Source organism: Stegostoma tigrinum, unplaced genomic scaffold (genome assembly GCF_030684315.1).
Source record: "Stegostoma tigrinum isolate sSteTig4 unplaced genomic scaffold, sSteTig4.hap1 scaffold_92, whole genome shotgun sequence".
Lineage (NCBI taxonomy): Eukaryota > Metazoa > Chordata > Chondrichthyes > Orectolobiformes > Stegostomatidae > Stegostoma > Stegostoma tigrinum.
In genome coordinates, this window is record NW_026728817.1 from 1,192,970 (window position 1) to 1,214,249 (window position 21,280).

The following is a 21,280-nucleotide window of genomic DNA, read 5'->3' on the forward strand; positions in this document are numbered from 1 at the left end:
GAAGGAAAACATGAATGAGACAAAGGCACAGACATATAAGCAGAGAGAGAAATAAGAGGAATGAAGAGAGAGAGAAAAGCCGAGTCGGCTGGGGATGGTTTAAGCGAGAAAGGGCACTATATTTAGACCTCCTTTGGCAACAACAGTTTAAAATCATTGTGATGCGATCACTTCCCATAACCCTATACAGTAGGCTTACAGCATGTGTGACCTTGCGTTGGAAAGTGAGCACATTTGGCTCCAAATAACTGCGCTCCATGTTTGAATCATGTCAGGCTTATGCTGCTCATGGTTAGGCTAGCTTTCCAAGAATGTATGTTGGGTGGTGGCTTTTGGCGATGGTGTGCATGGATCACAAAACTTGTTTCCAATTGGTCTCCAGTTTTTTTTTCCATGGGAACAGTGTTTCAGGACTGTGGTGTGCCAATTGTTTGGGTAAATGCTCACCTCCCCTCGTGTGAGAAGTCAAACACAACCTATTCATCATGGGGTTTAAACACACAGTCTCCTCCCCTGGGCAGCTGCTTCATTTAGTTATTGATGGTGCGGTGTAAATAATATTATACTGATCTTTAATTACTTAATCTGTAGGCACTAAATTTTATTTCTCAATTCATCAGGATTTCCCAGCTCCTCCCTTTGGAGCAGAGTGACAGTGAGTTCATGAAGAGATGTTTCCATTCAACAGCAGTTCCTTTTCTGCTAGTGGGCACAGGTACAGTGATCTTTATCCAACCGCGGAAGTCACAATGCCACAGAAGAAATTCATTCAAAACGCGAGCCACTCTGTGTTAAATATTTGCTGTCTCATGTCCTTTTAAAATACCTCTCCTCCTTCTTTAGAAATGTGTTCCGTAGTCTTGAAATCTCCCATCTCAAGAAAATAAACACAATTAACACCGTCCACAGCTCTCGTTATTTATAAATTGCTTTCAAGTCATCTCTCAATTTCCCATGCTCGAGTGGAAAAAGTCACAGCCTATGAAACCTTTCTCTACACCTAACACCTTCCATGCAACGCATCGTGGCACTTTCTGTACCTTATCCAGTGAAACAAAAATCCATCCTCTATCAAGGCGAACAGAACTCTAAACAGTATTTGATAAGAGGCTTCAGCAGTGTCTTGTTAAAAACTATTTTGCCAGATGGCTATCACAGGCTTTCACACGAGCAAGAGTAGAACTAATTTCCCTGGGCTCTCCACAAACATCTACCTTGAAGATAACAAATAAACCTGTCCGGGAATTAACAATGCATGTATCAATATTTTTCTCCTCTTTGATGCCGGCAGGAACATTTCCGTCAATAACTCGGTGTTCCAGTAATAGGACGTTATATGCAATCTGAAGCAATAATTTTTCAGCTCGATTGACCATTGCTCCGTGAAGGTGTGATAACATGCTAATAAGTGCCATCAACCAAACGTTGCGTAAGCTACATGAGCCTTTGTTCAAAATGAAAAACTTGGATCTGAGATACTGCTGAAGACAAAGAAACATTCCCGTTGAAACGTGGAAGGAATCCGGCTCACAAGTCTTAATTCAAATCTATTTGGCATAAGCTTTGCAGCAAGTAACTCAGCAGTGTATCAGTATGAGACAAAATGTCTAGGAGCTTGAAGAAACAAAGCGTGCATCCCTAGAATTTGAGATGATTCTCAGCACAACGACTGTGAGTTGGGCTCATAGCTTTGCATGTTCTGGGTCTTTGTAGGTAATTTAAATTGCAGGTCTAATGGTTATCTCAAATATGGCGATAATACCATTGACTATTTGTCGTGGAAAACAAATGAAACAGAACATTTTATATCTGCCTATCGCATGAACAAAGTTAAAGACAGAAATTTGCAGGCTGCTGATGCCAATTCACACAATTTGCCAACGCGCAGCCACAAAACAGTGAAGAGATGACGTTATGCAAGACAGTGGTACATTGTGGTTGTCAGTAAGCTCAGCAGTTTCGAGTATGGTTTTAAGAGCGCCAAAGTCGTGGGTTCATTCCTTCATGCGATTTGACCATTCACAATGAACTGATCAATGGTAAAGTCAGAAATGTGGAGACGGCCAACGTTGCGATCATCATGGAAAAAGAGCTGAGGGCACTCGAGGGTGTAGAGCAGCTTGGTGGTCAGTTAGCTCAGCTGGGTAGAGCATGGTGCTAATAACATCAAGGTCGTGGGTTCGATCCCCATACTGACCAAGTGCATGGAGTCCCCAGGGCTTCCTGCAGCTTTTGTGTTCTTGTCGGAGGCTTGTGGTGCAGTCTCTGCTTTTGCCCTTCGCCATTGGCTCGCAAGTGATGTATGTCACTGGGTATTTGCTGAGGCGCAGATTGCAATCAGAAGATGTTTCATTTGTTCTGATTCACCCCGCAGCCGAGATGCTGCATTTTCACACAATCTGCCAACGTGCAGCCACACAACAGTAAACCTCCACTGCACAATGTCACATTCAAAAGCGACAGTGTAAGCAATAACTAACCGGACCCATCATCACAACTTTGACCAGTGCAGCAAATTGATCCGGGTTCACTGCTCCTCACCAAGTTTTGCAAATAGCCGGAAGTAAATGCTGTAGAAACTAAGAAGATCTGACATCATCTGGAAGTGAAGCACAGTTAGTGTTTCGAATTGAAAGAAACTATTGAACATTATTTTTTGAATGTCTGTTATTACACTTCCCACGACTGCCAGTGGAACTAACTTCCCTGGTGAGGCCACAAGCATCTGTATTGAAGGTAACAAATAAACCTCTTCTGGAGTTAACAAGGCTCCCATCACGTTCTGCGGAAGTGTCATTGAACTTGAATCGTTAACTCCAATTTGATTATTCTCAACACATACTGCCAGAACTGATGTGATTTTCCAGCAACGTCTCTTTTTGCCCATGATTGACAGCATCACAGCTCTATTGGTTTAACTGACGAAGACATTTTATCGTTTGAAAGATGAAACAAACTAGCTCACCAACTTCAGTTGAAATCTATTTGGCATGAGTTTCATGACAAGTCCCTCAGCAGAGTTTCAACACGAGTCAAAGGATCTGTGAGCGAACTTGAAGAAAAACAAAACACGTGTCAGTTGAATCTGAGGTGTTTCTCAGCACAACGATCAAACAACATGCATAAAACAGGTTGTTGGCTTTGTGCCTGAAATTGCTTGATTCGAGTCTTCGTCGGCAATTGGGATTGCAGGTCAAACAGTTCTCTTGAAATTGTGCGATTCTACCATTGACGATGCACTGATCACTGTTAAAGTCAGAAATGTGGAGGCTGCCAATGCTGTGACCATTATGGGTAAACAGATGAGGTTACTCACGAGGCCGTGTCGTTGTTTTGGTCAGTTAGCTCCGCTGGTTATTGCGTGCTGCTTATAACGTCATGTGACGAGCTCAATCACAATATTAAATATGTACGTCAGACCCATATTGCTAGTTCCGTGCTTTGCATCCTGTTCGGTGGCGTGTGATGCAATCTCTGCTTTTTCCCTTCACCATCGGCATGCAATTGAGATATGTTTCTGGGTGTTTTCACTGCTGCATCAGAGTCTGCGATCAGAGCAGTTTTGTTTGTTCTGATTGACCCCGCAGCTGAGATGCTGCATTTTCACACAACTTGTCAATGTGCAGCTGCACAACAGTCAACCTCCACTGCACAATGTGACATTCAAAAGCAACAGTGTAAGCAATGACTAACCGGACCCATGATCTCAACTTTGCCCAGTGCAGCAAACCGATCAGAGCTCACTGCTCCTCAAGAACTTATAAAAATAACAGGAAAAGAATTTGAGTACAAACTAAGCTAACCTGGCATAATCTGTTCGAGAAGCAAAGTTATTGTTTCATATCGAACAAAACTATTCAAAATTATCTTGCTGGATGTCTATAACCACTTTTCCCACGACTGCCAATTGTGCCAACTGCCCTGGTCCTGACTCAATTGTCTGTATTGAAGCTAATAAAGAAACCTCTCCTGGACTTAATAAGTCTTGTATCAAGTTCTGCAGAAGCATCACTGGCCTTGAAACGTGAACTCTGATGCCTTTTTTCACAGATGCTGCTAGACATGCTGAGCTTTTCCAACAACTTCATGAACAAAAACGGAATTTTCTGGAACTGACCGATATCATTGAGTGCAGTCTTTTTCGAAAATCTGATCAGGGTGTTTGTCAAAATGAAGGCAAGCGGCAGGGGTGTGCCCACAATTTGCAGCATCGTCACTATAATGGTCTGAATCTCAAACCTGTTATAGCTCTTCCTAAAGTAAATCAATTCCGCATTGCTTGGGGAGAAAAGACACCAAACAGCGTCAATAACAGCCTTTTCCCTTACTCTCTCCGTGCTCCCATGAGCCTGTGCTGTTTGCGTCCAATCTCTCTTCATCCGGCTAATGCCCATTGCTGAATGGATTTACCCAGTTACGTCCGCTGGTAGGCAGTGCTTTGCATTTGGTTCAGAGAATTTGATTGGGAAGCTGCGCCTGTCTGCACATCCCGACAGCGTCACAGGACCCATGAGGAACAGAAACAGTTTGAGAGACTGTATTTAGATTGAAGGGTTTACTGTTAGTTTGTGGGAAATCACTGTCAAGGAAACAAATTAAACTGTCAGATCAGCATACAAGAGTTTCTGGCATAAAGGATCTTTAGAGGAAATATGAACAGCACAGAGCCATTTCAAATCAGCGACTCCTGTTAATAGGCCCAGGGTGCTCCCACTAGACAAGGAATTCTCACCGTGTAATAAAAGCTCGCTGAAGGAGACAAATATCCACATTCATTCCACACAACAGCAACATTACGTGGTTAGGAGGTGCACAATGACAGGCCGACAAAGCTGTTGAGGGAGCCATCATCTCACTGATATAATAAAATGGTCAGTTATGTAAAGGTGCCTTCTCTCTGTCATGTACAGTCGAATCCAATCAGTGTGGAAGCAGGCCCTTCGGCCCAACTTAGAACACACTGAGCCACACAGCATCCCACCCACACAGACCCCCCAGCTCATCCCACTTCATCCACACATCCCTGCGCACTGCAGGTGATTTAGTATGGCCAATCTACCTAGCCCACACATCTTTGGACTGAGGGAGGAAACCGGACCACCCTGAAGAAACCTACGCAGACACGGGGAGAACATACAATCTCCACACGGACAGTCACCTGAGGGTGGAATGGAGCCCACGTAATTATATCCGAAATTGTTGTAAAACATACGGACTGGAAGGACGTAACTGTCCAGTGTCTTTGAGCTGAAGGAGAAGCAGGCACTTACTGAAGCCCACTTTCCAGAATTACAGCTGTAGACACGCAGTTGATGAACATGAGTGCAAAATCCATGCAAGTTTTAAATGAATTCAGTGTTTCTGCCTGTTCAATATTTCAGGCAGTGATTTCCATATAACTGTCACCTTCTAGCTGAAAAAGAAGTGTTTGTCCTTGTCCCCTAAATCTTTCTGACTCCGATAGTTTACATCCATGTTCAAAACTTTCCATACAACTCTCGGTATTCGCTCTCTGTTTGTGCATTCCATTACCTTGTTGGACTTCGTCAAATACATCATTCTTTCCCGGGTTGAATTCCATTCGTCATTTTTCTGCTCACCTGACCAGTCGATCGACATCTTTCTACACTTGACATTGTCCCTCTTCATACTCGATGAAGTTAACAAATCTTGTGTCTCCTGCAAACTTCTTAACCATGCCTCTGACATTGACTCACAAATCATTAATCGTACCTGTAGGCCAATGAGGGGCAGTTTATATCAGCCTATAAAATACCAACAGGACTAGGCAAGGTAAACAGAGGATGCATGTTTCCGATGACTGGAGAGTCCATAACCTGAGATCACACTTTACGATAAGCTGTAAACGACTTAGGACTGAGGTAAGGGGAAAATCACCGCCCAAAAGGCAACAAGCCTGAAGGACTATATGCTGCAGAAAGCAGTTGAAGCTAAAACGTTGATTACTTTTACAAGAAGCAGTTAGTTATTGTTCTTCGGCCTCAAGGGACAAACGGATTTGGAATGAACATTGAAACAGGGGACTGAGTTGGGCAATCTCCATAATCATATTGAATAATGGAGCAGACTGCAAGGACGGATTGGCAAATTCCTGCTTCAACATCCATATTCCTAGCACAGATATCATGGGACCTCACACCAAGCCTGAAAACAGACTACCCAATGCAAAAACACCCGGCAATAATAACCACTTGCTTCTTGATGCAATATTGTATCCGATTAGTTTGGTGCACTGACACTATTTTCACACTTCTTTGAGAGATATATGTAAATAGCTGTGCATTCTTTAATGTAAAAATGACGATGACAGTTGGTGTAGTGTGGGTCATGTCATAGAATGAAAAGCACTGTGACAGCGGGGGTGTAAAATTGTCTGTGAAGAATTGTTTCCCAGACTCAAGGACAGTTCGCAATGATGTTCCATGGAGTCGTTTTGAGACCCACCTCTCTTCTGAGCAGATATTAGGAAGCCGCACATTTTGGTGCAGATAATTTCACAATCCTAAATGAGTAAAAAACGCGTAGAATCATAGAAGCCCTACTCATTCAGGCAGAGGCCCTCCCCACCTTTGAAGCTATATTGATCCTCGAAGAAAAGCAAAGTTGCTGGAAAAGCTCAGCAGGACTGGCAGCATCTCCGTTTTTACGCCCATCTACGCAAACCTTCCTCCATCTTACTTTATATTTATTACCCCTTGTGATCAATCCCTCCATCAAGAGAATACATTTCTTTCAGTCCACCTTACCCAGATGTCTTCTTATTTTGCACATCTCAAGCATGTTTCCTGTAAATCATCTCTGCTCCCAGTAAAACAACCCCAGTCTGTCCAATCTCTCTTCACAACGGAAGCTCTTCAGCCCACACTGTATCCCAGTCAATCTCTTCTGCATCGTTTCCAGTGCTATCAAATCCCTCATGCTAGGTGAATTACAAGGCTGCACACAACATTCTAGCTGTACCTGAATTAACAAATTACATAAATGACACAGAAATCCGCAGAAAATAATCTTTTCCAACAAAGTCTCTTTTGACCAATATTGCCCTGTTCACTTTTCCTGCGTCTAACGCTCAAATCAGCGCTGGTCCATGTCAGTAAAAGCTGTGATATGTCATTTGATTTCACAACCGCAGGATCTAAATGGATCAACTGGCTTGAAGGTTCCAGTGGTGAAACTGGGGAATGTGCAACCAGCATTGTTGACCAAAATAGGGCAGACTGAACGATGTCACTGTGAAAATGAGGGTCCGATTGTGCTAAGCCTGAGTGAAGTGAAGGAGGAATGGAAAGGAGAGTTAGTGATTGTGGGAGAGAGAGAATTCTCCAAGAGGTAGTTTTGAATTCAGACACATCGAATGCAGATATGTGAGAGAGCCGAGGTTGAGAGATGATTGTCACCACCTTAAAGAATATTTTCACATGAAAATGTTTGATACTTCCCGCATTTCTGTAGCCCATGGCACAATATATTTGAAAAATGCAGCAAGCACCCATTGCTGTGACTCGGATTTGAGCCGAGGTTGCTGTGGCCACAACGCAGAGTACGAACCACAATACAATCACGGCACCACATGGATTAGCTTGCATGCAAAGAGCAATAACTACAGTGGCAGAGGATATGTTAGGAACAGCACCAGATCAACAACAGGAATTCTTTCCAACCAGTGCACTGTAATGTAGCGATTCACACAGGTCTGGATCTGTAATTACGATGCTACCAGAGACTGTGGAGATTCCATCAATGATTATATTGAAGACTGAGACTGATAGATTTCTACGAAATAGCAAAGACTCAGTGTATAGTGCCAGCTATTGTAGACATGTACCTTTCAAAAGGTATCTAGTTTAACGTCTGATACTCCATCAACTCCTTCACACAAGGAAGTAACCATTGCTGTATACGACCATGTAATCTCAGTTCCTGGGCACAGAACCAGAGAAACTCAGTGACCAGCCGCGAAGATATAAAAGAAAATGGGGATGGCAGTGAGCGTGCAGACATACTGCAAATTAGGATTATTCCACGGCACAACATCGTGGGCCGAAGGGCCTGCAGTGTGCTGTACTTTTTCTATGTTCTATGTTCTATACCTTGTGATAATGGATGACGGGATAGTCCGCGCAATATGAGCCACGACAATGTGACAAAATCGAGATCGAGCCGCGGGGATCATGTGTAGAATGATGAGAGCAAATGTTGAATAAGGTAATGATCAGGGTGATACAGACAGAAGTGACGCAAACAGTGAGTGCGTGGTCCTTCTGTGATGGTGTAGAGATGCGTGAAATGCCGAGTCTGTGAGCTCCAAACTCACCTGGAACAGCTTTTATTGACATGGAGCAGGGATTATTTGGGCATCTGGCTGTATGCAAAGATACTCAGCAATTTTAATGTGAGGAAAAATAGTTTTTGGAAGCACAGTTATTTGTGGATTGAGGGAGGAGCTGTCCGTGAAAATGTCACAATTATAATGAAAAATGCTGCAAATATTCAACTCGTCAAGAGAGAAGTCTGTGCTGGGAGAAATAGAGGTAACGTTTTTGCTCTCTTACTTTTGTCATATGTCTGACCCTGCACTGGGTTGAATTGTGGGAAGGGCTTTTTTTTTTTGCTCATTTCATATTATTCAATTTCATGCAAACATGCACAGGTCACTGAAGTCATCCGAACTTCCGAAAAATATCGGTAATATATGGTGTTGTGATTAGGCTCGAGTTTACCTCAGGTTACGGAGGGAAAGCAGGCAAGCCAAGTTGACATTTATCAGATCAGTAGTGATCTCATTGAATGGCTGAGTAAAATCGATAGGGTGAATTGTAACTTCCTGACATCAAATGGCAGTGAAACTCACCGTATCGCAAAGGGGAGATGACTGAATTGATGTAGCGACTGTGATTATCTTTGTTGGTTGTTTATGTTGTCAATGTTACCCTTACTGCTCATGTTCCTGCTGACAACACAACACAAAGGTGAATAGCCTGACTGAGCAGTGATGGCTAAGGCACCCTTCCCCTCTTTAAGCCACCTGAATATGTACCCTGATGTTCTCAGGGACAGTAACTGACAGGAAAAGGATTGCGGACAGAGCTGCACTGCCTTTGCTGTTGTCACCATCAGGAAAAATAATACTTGATTCCCTGACTGCGAGTCGATCCCGGGCCACAGCGGTGACAGCACCGAATCCTAACCACGAGACCACCAGGGATGTTGGCGGATGTAAGTGCATCGTTTCTTAATGACACAACTTCTGGCTTTTTTTCTTTCTGTGGCATTTGCTTCTCCTCAAAAATGATTGAACCATCGTGTTTTACAGCACAGAAAGAGGCTCAACATCCCAGTTTCCAGCCTTGGCTTTGTGTGCGGGCCATTTGAGATATTCCCATTCCCTTGGGGAAGTGGACCACATTTTCACCCTCAGAAGGTAATAAACAGACACATTACCCAGAAGCGGACAAAGGCCTCAGCAGAGACCAACCCCCAGAATGTAGGATTTCACCCATTTGGGTTATATTGTCCCATTTCACACTTCAAAACCAGAATCTGATTACAGCAAAGAAATAAAGTATGTGGCCGCTCCCCTCTCCGTGTTGCTCCCCCATTGTTCCCTTGTCAACCGACAGTTTATAATACCTCACCTCACCTCACTGCTGGCCTCTGGGGGAAATGACATTGGCATAATTTCAGACAGTATTGAAAGTCCTCTTTTAGATATTGGATGCCGCAGTTGTACAAACATTCTCATCTCCTCCAATTAGAAGTAACCTCATGACTGGTGCTTTACAAGACCATTGTTTTAAATACTGCGCTACAGAGCGAAGGCAGTGCCCTGTAAGGTAGGGTTTCATGCATTAGAAGCTGCTATGAAATAGATGACAGTATAGCCTGTGCAGTATAAACCAAGACAATGCAACAAAACTGAAATGGAGCCGAGAGGATCATGTGCAGAAGTATGAGAGATGCAATGCTAAATCAGGTAGTGACCAAGGTGATACAGATAGAAGTCTTCGCTTATAGTCTGCTGATTAGGATTCACTGCCTTCACTGCCATGGCGTGTTCCTGGTTAAAATTTGCAATAATAGCTATGTTATATTGATCGATGTTTCGAAGCAGAATTATATCGTACACCAGGCGGTATCGGTTCAATCTATTTCCCAGTTCTACATCAGCAATGTCCCCTGCAGTAGCCTGATGTGCAATTTGTTTAAGACAAGTACAGATGGGAAGTCAGGGAATGTGAAGGGCAACGGTGGTTTGTGAGAGTTGACTGTGGGCCGAATGGAGCCAGGCTTAGTGTGGGAGCTGAAGAATGGTTTTTCCTGTTTACTCTGGTATACGGATCACGCCGGAACAACCAACCACAATTTTGTTTGTTTGCTGCTCTTTGCACATCTCACCTTGGTTCAGTGCCCTGATGGGATCCACACATTTTTAAGTTGGCGAATTTTACTCCAGTCAGTTTTGCAGCCTTACACCAACATCATGCATTTTAGAGTAGAAAGAGCCAACTCAGCCCATCAAGTCTGCTCCGCTATTAAATGAGCGGATAATCCTGTCTGACAATCCTGAACTGCCTTTTCATGGATTTCTCCGTAACCTCTGATACCCTTGTTGCTAAAAATATTTTCATCTCAACCTTATTTATACTTATTGGCCGAGCTTCGACAACCGTCTTCTGGAAAGGAATCCACTGATTCACAACCATCTGAGAGGATAAATTTTACCTCGACCCTGCCTTAAATGTGCGACTTCCATTCTGATATTAGACACTCCCTTCCCCAAACGGCCCCAGAAGGGAACTAACCTTTCTGCATCCAATCCTTTACATCACCAATAACACCTGTACGTTTCAACAAAGAGCATTTTTATCATACTGTTTCTGAGCTGATCAAAGCAATGGATTTCAGTGCTTCTTCCCCTTTAATTCACCTCTGATGCGAAACTCTCACTGATTCTGACAGAGATTATCATGATCACCAAGGAGGCAGTGTTGGGCAATGTAATGGGGCTAACGGTAGACATGTCTCTTGGCCCTGATGAAATGCATCCCAGGATACGAAAAGAGGTGATGAGGGACATAGCAAATGCTCTAGTAATTATTTACCAAAATTTACCGGACTCTGGGGTGGTTCCCGCAGATTGAAAAACAATCAATTCGACGTCACTGTTTAAAGAAGGAAGTCGACAAAAGGCAGGTAGCTTTAGGTTAGTTAGCTTAACTTTGGTGGGGAAAATGCTTGAATCCATCATTAAGGAATAAACAACAAGATATCTGGACATCAATTGTTCCATTCAGAACACCCAGCATGTGTTCATGAGAATGGGTCATGTTTAAATAACTTGGTGGAATTCTTTGCGGATATTACTTGCAATGTGGACAATGGGGAACCTGTGGATGTGGTGTATCTGGATTTCCAGAAGGCATTTGACAAGGTGCCACACCAAAGGCTGCTATAACAGATAAAGTTGCACGGTATGGCAGGTAAAATATTGGCATGGATAGAGGGTTGGTTGACTAGTTAAAAAACAAAGAGTAGAGGCAAATGGGTGTTTTTTCTCATTGGCGATCAGTGGCTAGTGGTATCCCTCAGGGATCAGTGCTGGGACCAGAATTGCTTACAATTTGCACAGATGATTTGGAGTTGGAGACTAAGTGTGGTGTGTCAAAATTTGCAGATGACACTAAGATGAGTATAGAGCAAAGTGTGCAGAAGAAACTAAAAGTCTGCAGAGGGATATTGATAGTCTAAGTTAGTGGGGAAAGGTCTGGCAGATGGAGTACAATTTTGATAACTGTGAGGTCATCTATTGTAGTAGGAATAACGCAAAATGGACTATGTTTTAAATGGTAAAATATAGCAGCACTCTGTTGTGCAGAGGGACTTGGGTGTCCTTGTGCATGAATCGCTAAAAGTAGGATTGCAGGTGCAGCAGGTAATTAAAAAGGCAAATGGAATTTTGGTGAAGGGAAGAAACTGATGTGCAGCCAAAATGGTACAAAATCAAAAGTCAGAAGCAGTGTCGGTGAGAAAAGATATAAGGGTCTAAATTACCCTTTCTGGTGGTCTCATGGTTAGGATATGGTGCTTTCACCACCATAGGCTGAGCTCCGTTTTTTGGTCAGGGAATGGAAGTTCTATTCTGCTTGTTTATTGTGATGACTGATTTTCTGGAGCAGAAAAGAGGCTCTGGAGCTGGTAGATGGGCTGGTTTGTCCCAGAAATTATTCAAGTTAACAGAAGTCAAAGAACTGCAGATATTGAAAGTCTGAAAGAGAAACAGGAATTGACCGAGAAACTAGCAGGCCTGGCAGCATCTCTGGAGAGAAAGAGAGATAACCTTTTAGGTCCACAGATCGTTAATTGGAACGAGGCTAGTTATGCATTCCAATAATATAATATCAGGAGAAGTTATCAGCTTTACGTGTCAATTGGCATATTTATCTTTTTTTTTCTCTCTGATTAGCCGACAATTGTTAATTGTTACCGTTCACAAAACAGCAACAAACAAAACTGCCAGTTGGGTTAGCCTCAGGCAGCTGGAGTGGGAGCAGAGAAATAATCATGCGTTGAGTCTAACAACAAGAAGTGAGCCACTTCGGGCTTCAGGAATCAAGCAACTGGCACTATTTGCAAGAGGTGTAGACAATGTATCCTCAATGTAAGCCATAGGCAACAGTGGGACTCAAAAAAAATCTTGATTATTAGAAAGGCACATTAATCAACTAATCCATTGTGCAACACAACCTGATTCAGCTCCCATCCATATGTTCATGAACTTAAACACCCGAACACAGAAACTTTGCGCTTTTTTTCTATCTCAATGTTACTCAGTGAGAACTTAAGTCACACACCACTTTTCTAAAGGTGGTCAGATCACAGCTGAACATTTCCAGTGAAAATGCACAGAAAGAGACAATCTCCTCTCACACTGTTTTAAAACTGATATTTTCACAATTTAAACTGGAGAGGTAAAGAGCATCCTCTCTGCACCCATTAACCACGTTAATAGACACAGACAAAACCTCGCAAACTGCAGTCAATTATCTTCTCCCTGCTCAAGGAAAGATTAAAAGTTTTAGAAAAGGTTTACAAAGATGCTGCCAGGTTTGGAGCGCTTGAGCTGGAGGGAGACGCTGAATAAACTCAAGCTATTTATACTGGAGGGATGGATGCTGAGGAGTGACCTAATAGAATTTAATAAAATCTTGAAGTTTAGTGATCGGGTCTTTTTCCCAGGGTAGGGGATTCCAAACGTGAGGTTAGAGGTTTCAGGTTGAGGGTAAAGACTTTAAAGGGACATAGCGTGTAATGTTTTGTTACGCAGGATGGTGCGCGTCTGGAATGAACTGACACAGGAAACGGTGTAGGCTGGTATAAATACAACATATAAAAGGCATCAGCATGGATACATGTACAGGAAGGGTTTATGGGCCAAATGTTGGCAAACAGGACGAGATTAATTTTGGAAACCTTGTCGTCATGGTTGAGTTAAACCAAAGACTCTGTTTCTGTGCTGAATATCTCTCGTACTCTATAATTGCTTTAAGTGTGGAAAGGGTTCAAAACATCCTACCTGCTACTCACTAGCAACATCGTACTTAGGAGAGGTGAATCAAATGCTCCAAGCATTGGAAGAGATCTAGTCAGTCTTTCTGTCTGCTCTCACACCAGCGAATTCACACGAGAGAGAAATCATGCATTTGTTCTGAAACATTACATTCCCTACAGTGTAGAAATAGGCCCTTTGGCCCAACAAGTCCACACTGCCCCTTGGAGTATCCCACCCAGTCCCATCCCCCATAAACCACACACCCCTGAACACTATGGGCAATTTAGCATGGCCAATGCAACGAGCCTGTACATCTTTGGACTGTGGGCAGAAACGGAAGCACCCGGAGAAAACCCATGCAGACACAGGGCGAATGTACAAACGCCACGCAGACAGTCGCCCAAGGCTTGAATGGAACCCAGGTCCCTGGCGCTGTGAGGCTGCAATGTTAACCACTGAATCACCATGCTGCTGTCTCTTGGGAAAGGATTTAATCAATCATTCCACTTTCTGAGACATCTTGGCAGCCACACAGATGACAAATGTTTTAGTGGCCTTGACTGTAGTTGTTCATTTTTATCAAATATTTTGCATACATTCTTTGGTGACTGGAGAACTGATAACAAGACACTTCCAGTCACAGGGTGGAGTCAGGAACTACACATCTGTAATGTTGATGTCTGTTAATAAATCTGTGCCAAGTAAAGAATTGCTTACGATTTTTCATTCAGTATAAATCCCTTTTTCTTATGAAGGTGATAACTTTCAGAGAAAAAAAAGTGTCTCCGTAACTTTTCAAACAGGCAAAATATACATTTGGGCTAGGATGTGGTGTGTGGCTAATTTAGTTCTGGTAATGTACAATGTGGCAGGTTTAATGAACTATATCAACTTAAAAGATCTCAAAGAGAACAGTCCCCATCAAATAGTGTATTTAAGAGCATGGTGGGTGGGTTGTGGGGAATGGGTGTTTCAAATACAAAAATAAACACATTCATCCTGATTCTGTGTCTTCTGTTAATTAAACAATAGGAAGTCCATGCTCATTTATTACCCAACATACTTGTGCTATGAGCTTTTATATGACCCCTTTCTGAGTGGGATGGAAAATGCAAATAAAATTCATCTATAGGCTTCCTACATGAACTCTGCTTTTAATATTAACAAGTAACTCTTGGAAAATTGTCAACGTAGATTTCCTTTCACCGAACGATGTTGACTCAGTTTGACGGCGGTCATCTTTGGTGAATGTTCTGCTATTTCTGCTTTTACATTGTTCCCTCGCATTTTCCAAATGACAGATGAGCAAATGGAGCAAATGGGAGCCATTTAGCCAGTCGGGTCAGCTGCAAATTTTAATAAAGTCATGGCTGATTTGGTAATCCTCAACACCACTGTTCTGCCTCATCCATGTGGCCCTTGACAACCAAAATGACGAAATGTCTTCTCAGCCTTGAATAAACGGAGCCAGGGCAGCCACTGTTCTCAAGAATTCTATTGATTTGCTTCTCCCTGAATGTGAGAACACCCACCTTATCTCTGATTTAAATGGGCAACTCTTTTCTCTGAGATAACACACCCGAGTATAAATCAGCACGCAACAATCCTCCAAAGTTCGGTGTGAACTCATCGGCGTCTCCAGTACCAGCATTTTGTAATTAGACCTCTCATTAAACCAACTGCTCTGATTTGCACGTTAGATTTGCCAAAGATGATTCTGTTCCAAATGTACTTCATTGGCTGTGATTGGGGTGGTGGTGAAAGGCGCGATTAAAATGCAAGGACATAATTCTTCCTCGATCGATTGCCCTGATAATTAATGTTTCTGCTCATGGAAATGGATCCTTTCCATCCACTCTATCGTTCATCAACGTGTTTAGTTCAACTTAATCCACAACAGCCGACTCCATTCTGATCAAGTACAAGGTGACAGTAAATATTAGGGTCGTGACACAGGCATCACAAATCGAATCCTCGCCTTTCCTGTTAGATACTTTTCAAAAGAAATACTAAAAGTCAGTCAGGGGCCGGTAGTTGTGGCTGAGTGGTTAAGGCGATGGATTAGAAATCCATTGGGGTATCACCGCGCAGGTTCAAATCCTGCCAAATACGTTCCTCTCAAAACAAGCTCACATTTTCTCAGGTCAGGAAATGTGTTTCCATTCAGGGAAGACATGTTCTGAGCAAGAATCTCGTTGTACCCAAAGCCTCAGCTCTGTTTCACTTCCCACCAGTACAGCTGGGCATGTTGAGTTTCTGCTGTGTTCCATCTGTTTATTCTGCATAACTGCTGTTTTTCATGAAATGCCTTCAGTTTTAGAAAAGTACAGCTGATACAGACAATTATCATTCCAAGTGATGCAGTTGGGAGTTTGAATTCACTCCAAACCTGCTTTAAGAGCTCGCAATTTTCTGTGCTGCCGTCCGGCATGATGGCTCAGTGGTTAGCACTGCAGTCTCACTGCACCAGGGACCCAGGTTCGATTCCAGCCTCAGATGACTCTCTGTGTGGGTTTCCTCCAGCCATTCTAGTTTCATCCTACTGTCCAAAGATGTGCAGGCTGGGTGGAATGGCCATGTTAAATTGCCCATAGTGGTCATGAGTGTGTGGGCTGCAGGGGGATGGGTCTGGTTGGTATGCTTCAAGTGGCAGTGTGAACTTGTTAGGTTCAAGGGCCTGTTTCCACAAATTTAATCAACTGGCTATGACTTTCAACTGTGAAATGTGAAACTGTCGGTTTGAGGCCACTGAGGAAGGAACAAGTGCAGTTCCTACTCTACCAGTTCCCTTTTGACTGTACAGTTACGGGTTTTAAGGTAGTCAGGAAAATGTTGCCCAAACGGAAATCTTGTCTGGTGAGTCATCTCAAAGGTATTTTGATGTTGCTTTTCTCGCTGCCATAAAGAGCTGAGAATGTTTGGAATCAGAAACAAAAAACAGAGACTGCACTACAGAAAGGAGAAAACAGAGTTCTGAAGAAGCTCTGAAACATTGACTCAAATTCTCTGCCCATAGATGCTCCCAGATATGTTAAGCCTTTCTCCTGCATTTATATTTCACTTGCGAATGAAAGTTTATTTTATCTATTGGGATGAAACAATCAGAATCACCACATACCAAGTTTAACACTTTTAAAAATCTGTGAAGTGATTGGATTCAAACAAACCCAGCAAGAATTCATTCTGCCACAGCCCGACTGGCCATGGAAAGTGACCTGAAAAGAAAAACAGCATCATATCTCTCCTAGCAGGCATGGCTGAGTGGTTAAGGCCATTGCACTTAAAATCTAGTGAAGCTTCCCTATGCTGCTGCAGATCCTGCTGACTTTGGGAGAAATGTGGAATTGAATGCGACGGCTGTTTACTCCCTTCATTTTGCTTGTGACAGGGAACAAAACTTTTCAATCAGACTGCCAATGGTGGGAGAAGGCAACTCACTGTCTGTCATTGCAGAACAAGCACAAACCTTCATAAAAGTTAAAGAGCTTTAAGATATCCACTTGCAGGGCCAACCGTGGTGAGGCTGCGAGCCATGTGGTGGGAAATAAGACTAGAACAGTCAGTTCCGAGAAAGGGTCACCCGACCCATAGTGTTAACCCTGATTTTTCATCACAAATACTGCCAGACCTGCTGAACGTTTCCAGCAATTTTGGTTTTGTTCCGAGAACAGCCACGGTCTTGAGTTCAACTGGTCAGACCCAATGGGCGGAAGGGTCTTTTTCTGTAGTGGAGCCCTCTTAGATCAGATGTTGTCAGATTCGTTTGTGAAGTGTTAGGATAACGTTTGAAAATGCACCCAAGCCAGGAAGGTGTCGATCTGACTCTTCCCTCATCTGGCGATCAGGCACGTTATCCATTGGGATTGGGAATAAGTGGCACTCTGCATGTTCCCCGAATCTGTATCTGGGAGACAGGAAGATGCAATCCTGGTGTCTTTTCGCCCAGCCTCTGCAAACCCCTCGCTTCTCAATCTGTTCCTTGAGCCTGATGTTCCCTGGACCTGCTGCCAAGGTAAATATTGGCTTCACGATCTGCCTGTGTTTGTATCGAGCAGCTCATTGACCTTGGAGCTGGGCGGTCAGAGGGAGCTGGAGGTGAGGCAGGGGCAGAAGCAGAAAGAGATGTGACATGCAAGTTTTTAGAGTTTGTCATGGCCAAGTTCACATAGGTGAGCTGATACACTTGTGAAGACCTGAATGGTCTTCTCCTGTTCTCATTCAGCCTGCTCCAAACTGAATTGTAAAACTTCCTCTCTGAGATTGGAATAAACCGGTGACGTAGGAACACATCACTTGCAGTGGCTTTTGTCATGCCCAGCAGTAACTCCCCACGCTGTTTCCGACGTGAATGACAAAAAGATCAGGATTTCAAAGACTGCATCATGACACAGATACAGTTCATCATTGTGAGGGACAGATATCACCGATTGTAAATAACTACAGAGACATACAAGAAGCAGAGAGTCGCTGTGTACTCGATGGGGGTGAATGGCTTCTTTCTGCACGGGAATGACGCCATGGGTTTATGACGTTACTCTCCCTGTCTCTGTGAGGGAGCGGGTGGGGGAGAAACACTGGCTCATTATTATCCCTCCCTTCCACGTTGTACTGTCTGCAGCCCTGCAACTCAGGGCCGTTGGGGGTGTCTCTCAGTGAGTGAGTGTTTCACTCAGAATCACTGAACGCGGGACTGTTGGTGTCAGACATTAACTCCTGCTGTAGAAGCAGCAAAGTAACCGACGCCTGCTTTGCAAAAGACTGTCTGCAGGATTGTTGTTTGAAGACTAATCCTGAACATCAAACAGGCTGCACCAGAAAAGAATTTATTTTAATTTACCCGAGGGAAGAGTCTCCTGTGTCCACTTCTCTCTTTCCCGCTCGCGCACCATCTTTCTATCTCTCAGGTAACATACTTTGAGGGAAAGTTCACAATTTGATAATTACCTGCGTATGCGTGTAACTGACTCACCCACCCCAAGTGACTGAGAGGCAGGGGAAGATTGAAAGACCTCTGCCCTCCCCCACACTGTTTGCAGGCAGAAAAACAATGGTTCAATGAGAGAGCCCGGCCCTGGGGTAATGGAACAACAGCACAGTCCCGGCAGCAGGGAGACAGAATGAGAAGATGGTGTTCTGGAAACTGTTTGTTCCTTGGAATTCCTGAAGCAATGTGGGATGTACGTCACAGAAAGCGAGTCTCAGCTGGTTGAGGAGTGGCCCATGTGGCCTTCAGGTGGCTCGTTGCTGCAGGGGCATGATACTTGCTTTGGGTGTTACAGCATTTATAAATGCCAGGAGTCCCAGTTTTACATCCTGAACAACCACACGTGTTTTGCCACAGTACCCAGTTAATTATCTTAAAAAAGCAGCTTCGTGAAATGAAGTCGAACTGCTTGTCTTTGGGATAGGGTAGACGTACCATTGCAGCGAACATGTCCAAGGGATGCACTTGTTCAAAGGAAGCACAAGAGTTTTAGAATGGGAACACAGGCACTCCGAATCAGAATGAAATCTTAGGCTGAAGCATTGCTCAATTGTGAGCATGAAACTTCACAAAGTAGGAACATGAAGTGGTTGGAGATGGCGCTGAAGAGATTCATGCGAATGGTAGACAATGAGGAGACTGGAAGAACAAAACAGGCCAGGCTGCATCAAAAGAATTGTTTCTGGAGGCATTGAAGGTGTTGTGAGTAAGGAGCATCGAAGATAGGTCTCAATATTGAAAGTTTAAAATGTAGCTGTATGTCAGAAATGAAGATGGGTTGGAAAGTTGAGACAGTTCTCCTTGGGGAACGGAAGGCTGTAAAGTGATCTGAGTGAAGCTTCCCAAGTCACGAAGTGCATGGACAGAGAAAATAAAGGTGTGAAATCGTTACCGCACCACACCTGAAAGGATTGAGGATGATTAGGCAGAGATTTGAAGGCATGACGAAAATGAAGTAAAAGTGACATGAAGAAGAGCATTCCCACACAAGGACTGGTTAGGATCGGTAAATCACGATCTGACAGCGACAGAGGCAGATTCAATCAACACAAAATGGAATTGGATGGTTTGTTAAAAGTGCCTGTGCAGATGTCACAGGGAGAACGAAAAAGATTGACACTAAAAGAGATAATCATTTGCTTGTTGTGGAGACGTGGCATAACTAAGGTTGGGCGCAAGGTCTCCGACTGAGCTGTGACAAGTTTTGTGATTCTGAGTGAAATCGACCAACAGAATGTGGGAAATTAGATTAAGGTTATATTTACACAGCTGCGACACGTTGGTGCAACAAAACAACAGTGAAAAACTTTTAAAATCACCCTCGAATGTAAATGCTGCACACCAGATGGAAAGCTGAATACTTGCCTGCGAAGATGGCCCTGCAACAGAGCAGCGTAGTGCAGCGGGAGCATGCTGGGCCCATACCCGAGAGATCGATGGATCGAAACCATCCTTTGATATTTTCTGTGGGTTAGTCCTGTGGCTTGCAGTGAACGGCACTGTGCACTTTCATCAGCTCTCTGCTTCCATCAGCTTCATGTATCTGAAATAAACATGTCATTTTCATGCACTGGCCAAATTCACACAGGAGCACTGATGCACTTGTCAAGGTCTGAATGGTCTTCTCCTGTTTGCAGTTGGTCTGCTCGGAACTGAATCATCAAACTTCCTCTCTAAGGTGCGAATAAACCGGTGAAGTGGAAACACATTACTTGTAGTATTTTTGTGATGCTTGGCAGTAATTCCCCACACTGTTTCAGACATGGATAACAAAAGGATCAGGATGCAGTTCACCATTATTTGGGACGGATATCACTGTTTGTGAATAAATACAGAGAAATACAAGAGGCAGGCAGTCGCTGTGCACTCGATGGGCTGAACGGCTTCTTTCTGCATGGGAATGATGCCTTGGGTTTATGGCATCACACTCCCTGTCTCTGTGAGGGAGCAGGTGAGGGAGAAACAATGGCTCATTATTAAGCCTCCCTTCCCCCATGTACTGTCTGCAGCCCCGCAACTCAGGGCCGTTGGCGATGTCTCTCAGTGAGTGAGTGTTTCACTCAGATTCCCTTAACGTGGCAAATTTGGTGTCAGACATTAACTCTTGCTGTGGAGGTCACAAATGGACGGACGCCCTGTGTGCACACAAATTCTGAACATCAAACATGCTGCACAGAAAGATCGCATCTTAAGTTGCTGTAGAGACTAAGCTTCTAGTTTCGACTTCTATCTTTCCCAGCAGCTCTCCTTCTTTCTGTCTGCCTCTGATCAATGTCATTTGATGAAAGTTCCAAATCGCCTTTAAAATTTGCTACACAAGTCTGATTCCACCCCTTCTGCTCCTTCCGTCTTCCAGTGTTTGAGAGACAGCGACAAAGTGCATATCAAACCCCAGCCCTGCCTGCCCGTGGCTAAATGGTTTAATGCATCTGCTAATGGAGAGCGCTGTGTCTCCGGGGTAGAGAGGCAGAGCAAAAAGAAAATGTTCATTGCTGCAATGGGGAGTAGGAATTTTTTTAAGCAACACTTTCAGATATGTTATTACATACCTCTGGAGCAGATAGAACTTGAACTCTTTCTCCTACATCCAAGGTAGGGGCACTATCACTGCCTGAGTGGCACCTCATTTATTGTTAAGTGGGCCGGCAGCAGACTGTGTGATTGGTCTTGTGGTTTGATTCTCACATCAGCTGGCTGTTAGAAATGTGAGAAGTTGCTGGCTTGAA

The 21,280-nt window shown here is 43.7% G+C and overlaps 2 non-coding genes across 2 annotated transcripts; both read left to right on the top strand.

Annotated features, from left to right (window-relative positions):
• Positions 1-2,125: 2,125 nt before the first annotated feature.
• trnai-aau (transfer RNA isoleucine (anticodon AAU)) lies at positions 2,126-2,199 on the top strand. Its single transcript has one exon. It is a non-coding gene; the product is annotated as a tRNA-Ile (tRNA).
• Positions 2,200-15,600: 13,401 nt separating this feature from the next.
• On the top strand, positions 15,601-15,682 carry trnas-aga (transfer RNA serine (anticodon AGA)). The gene has a single exon. It is a non-coding gene; the product is annotated as a tRNA-Ser (tRNA).
• Positions 15,683-21,280: the final 5,598 nt, after the last annotated feature.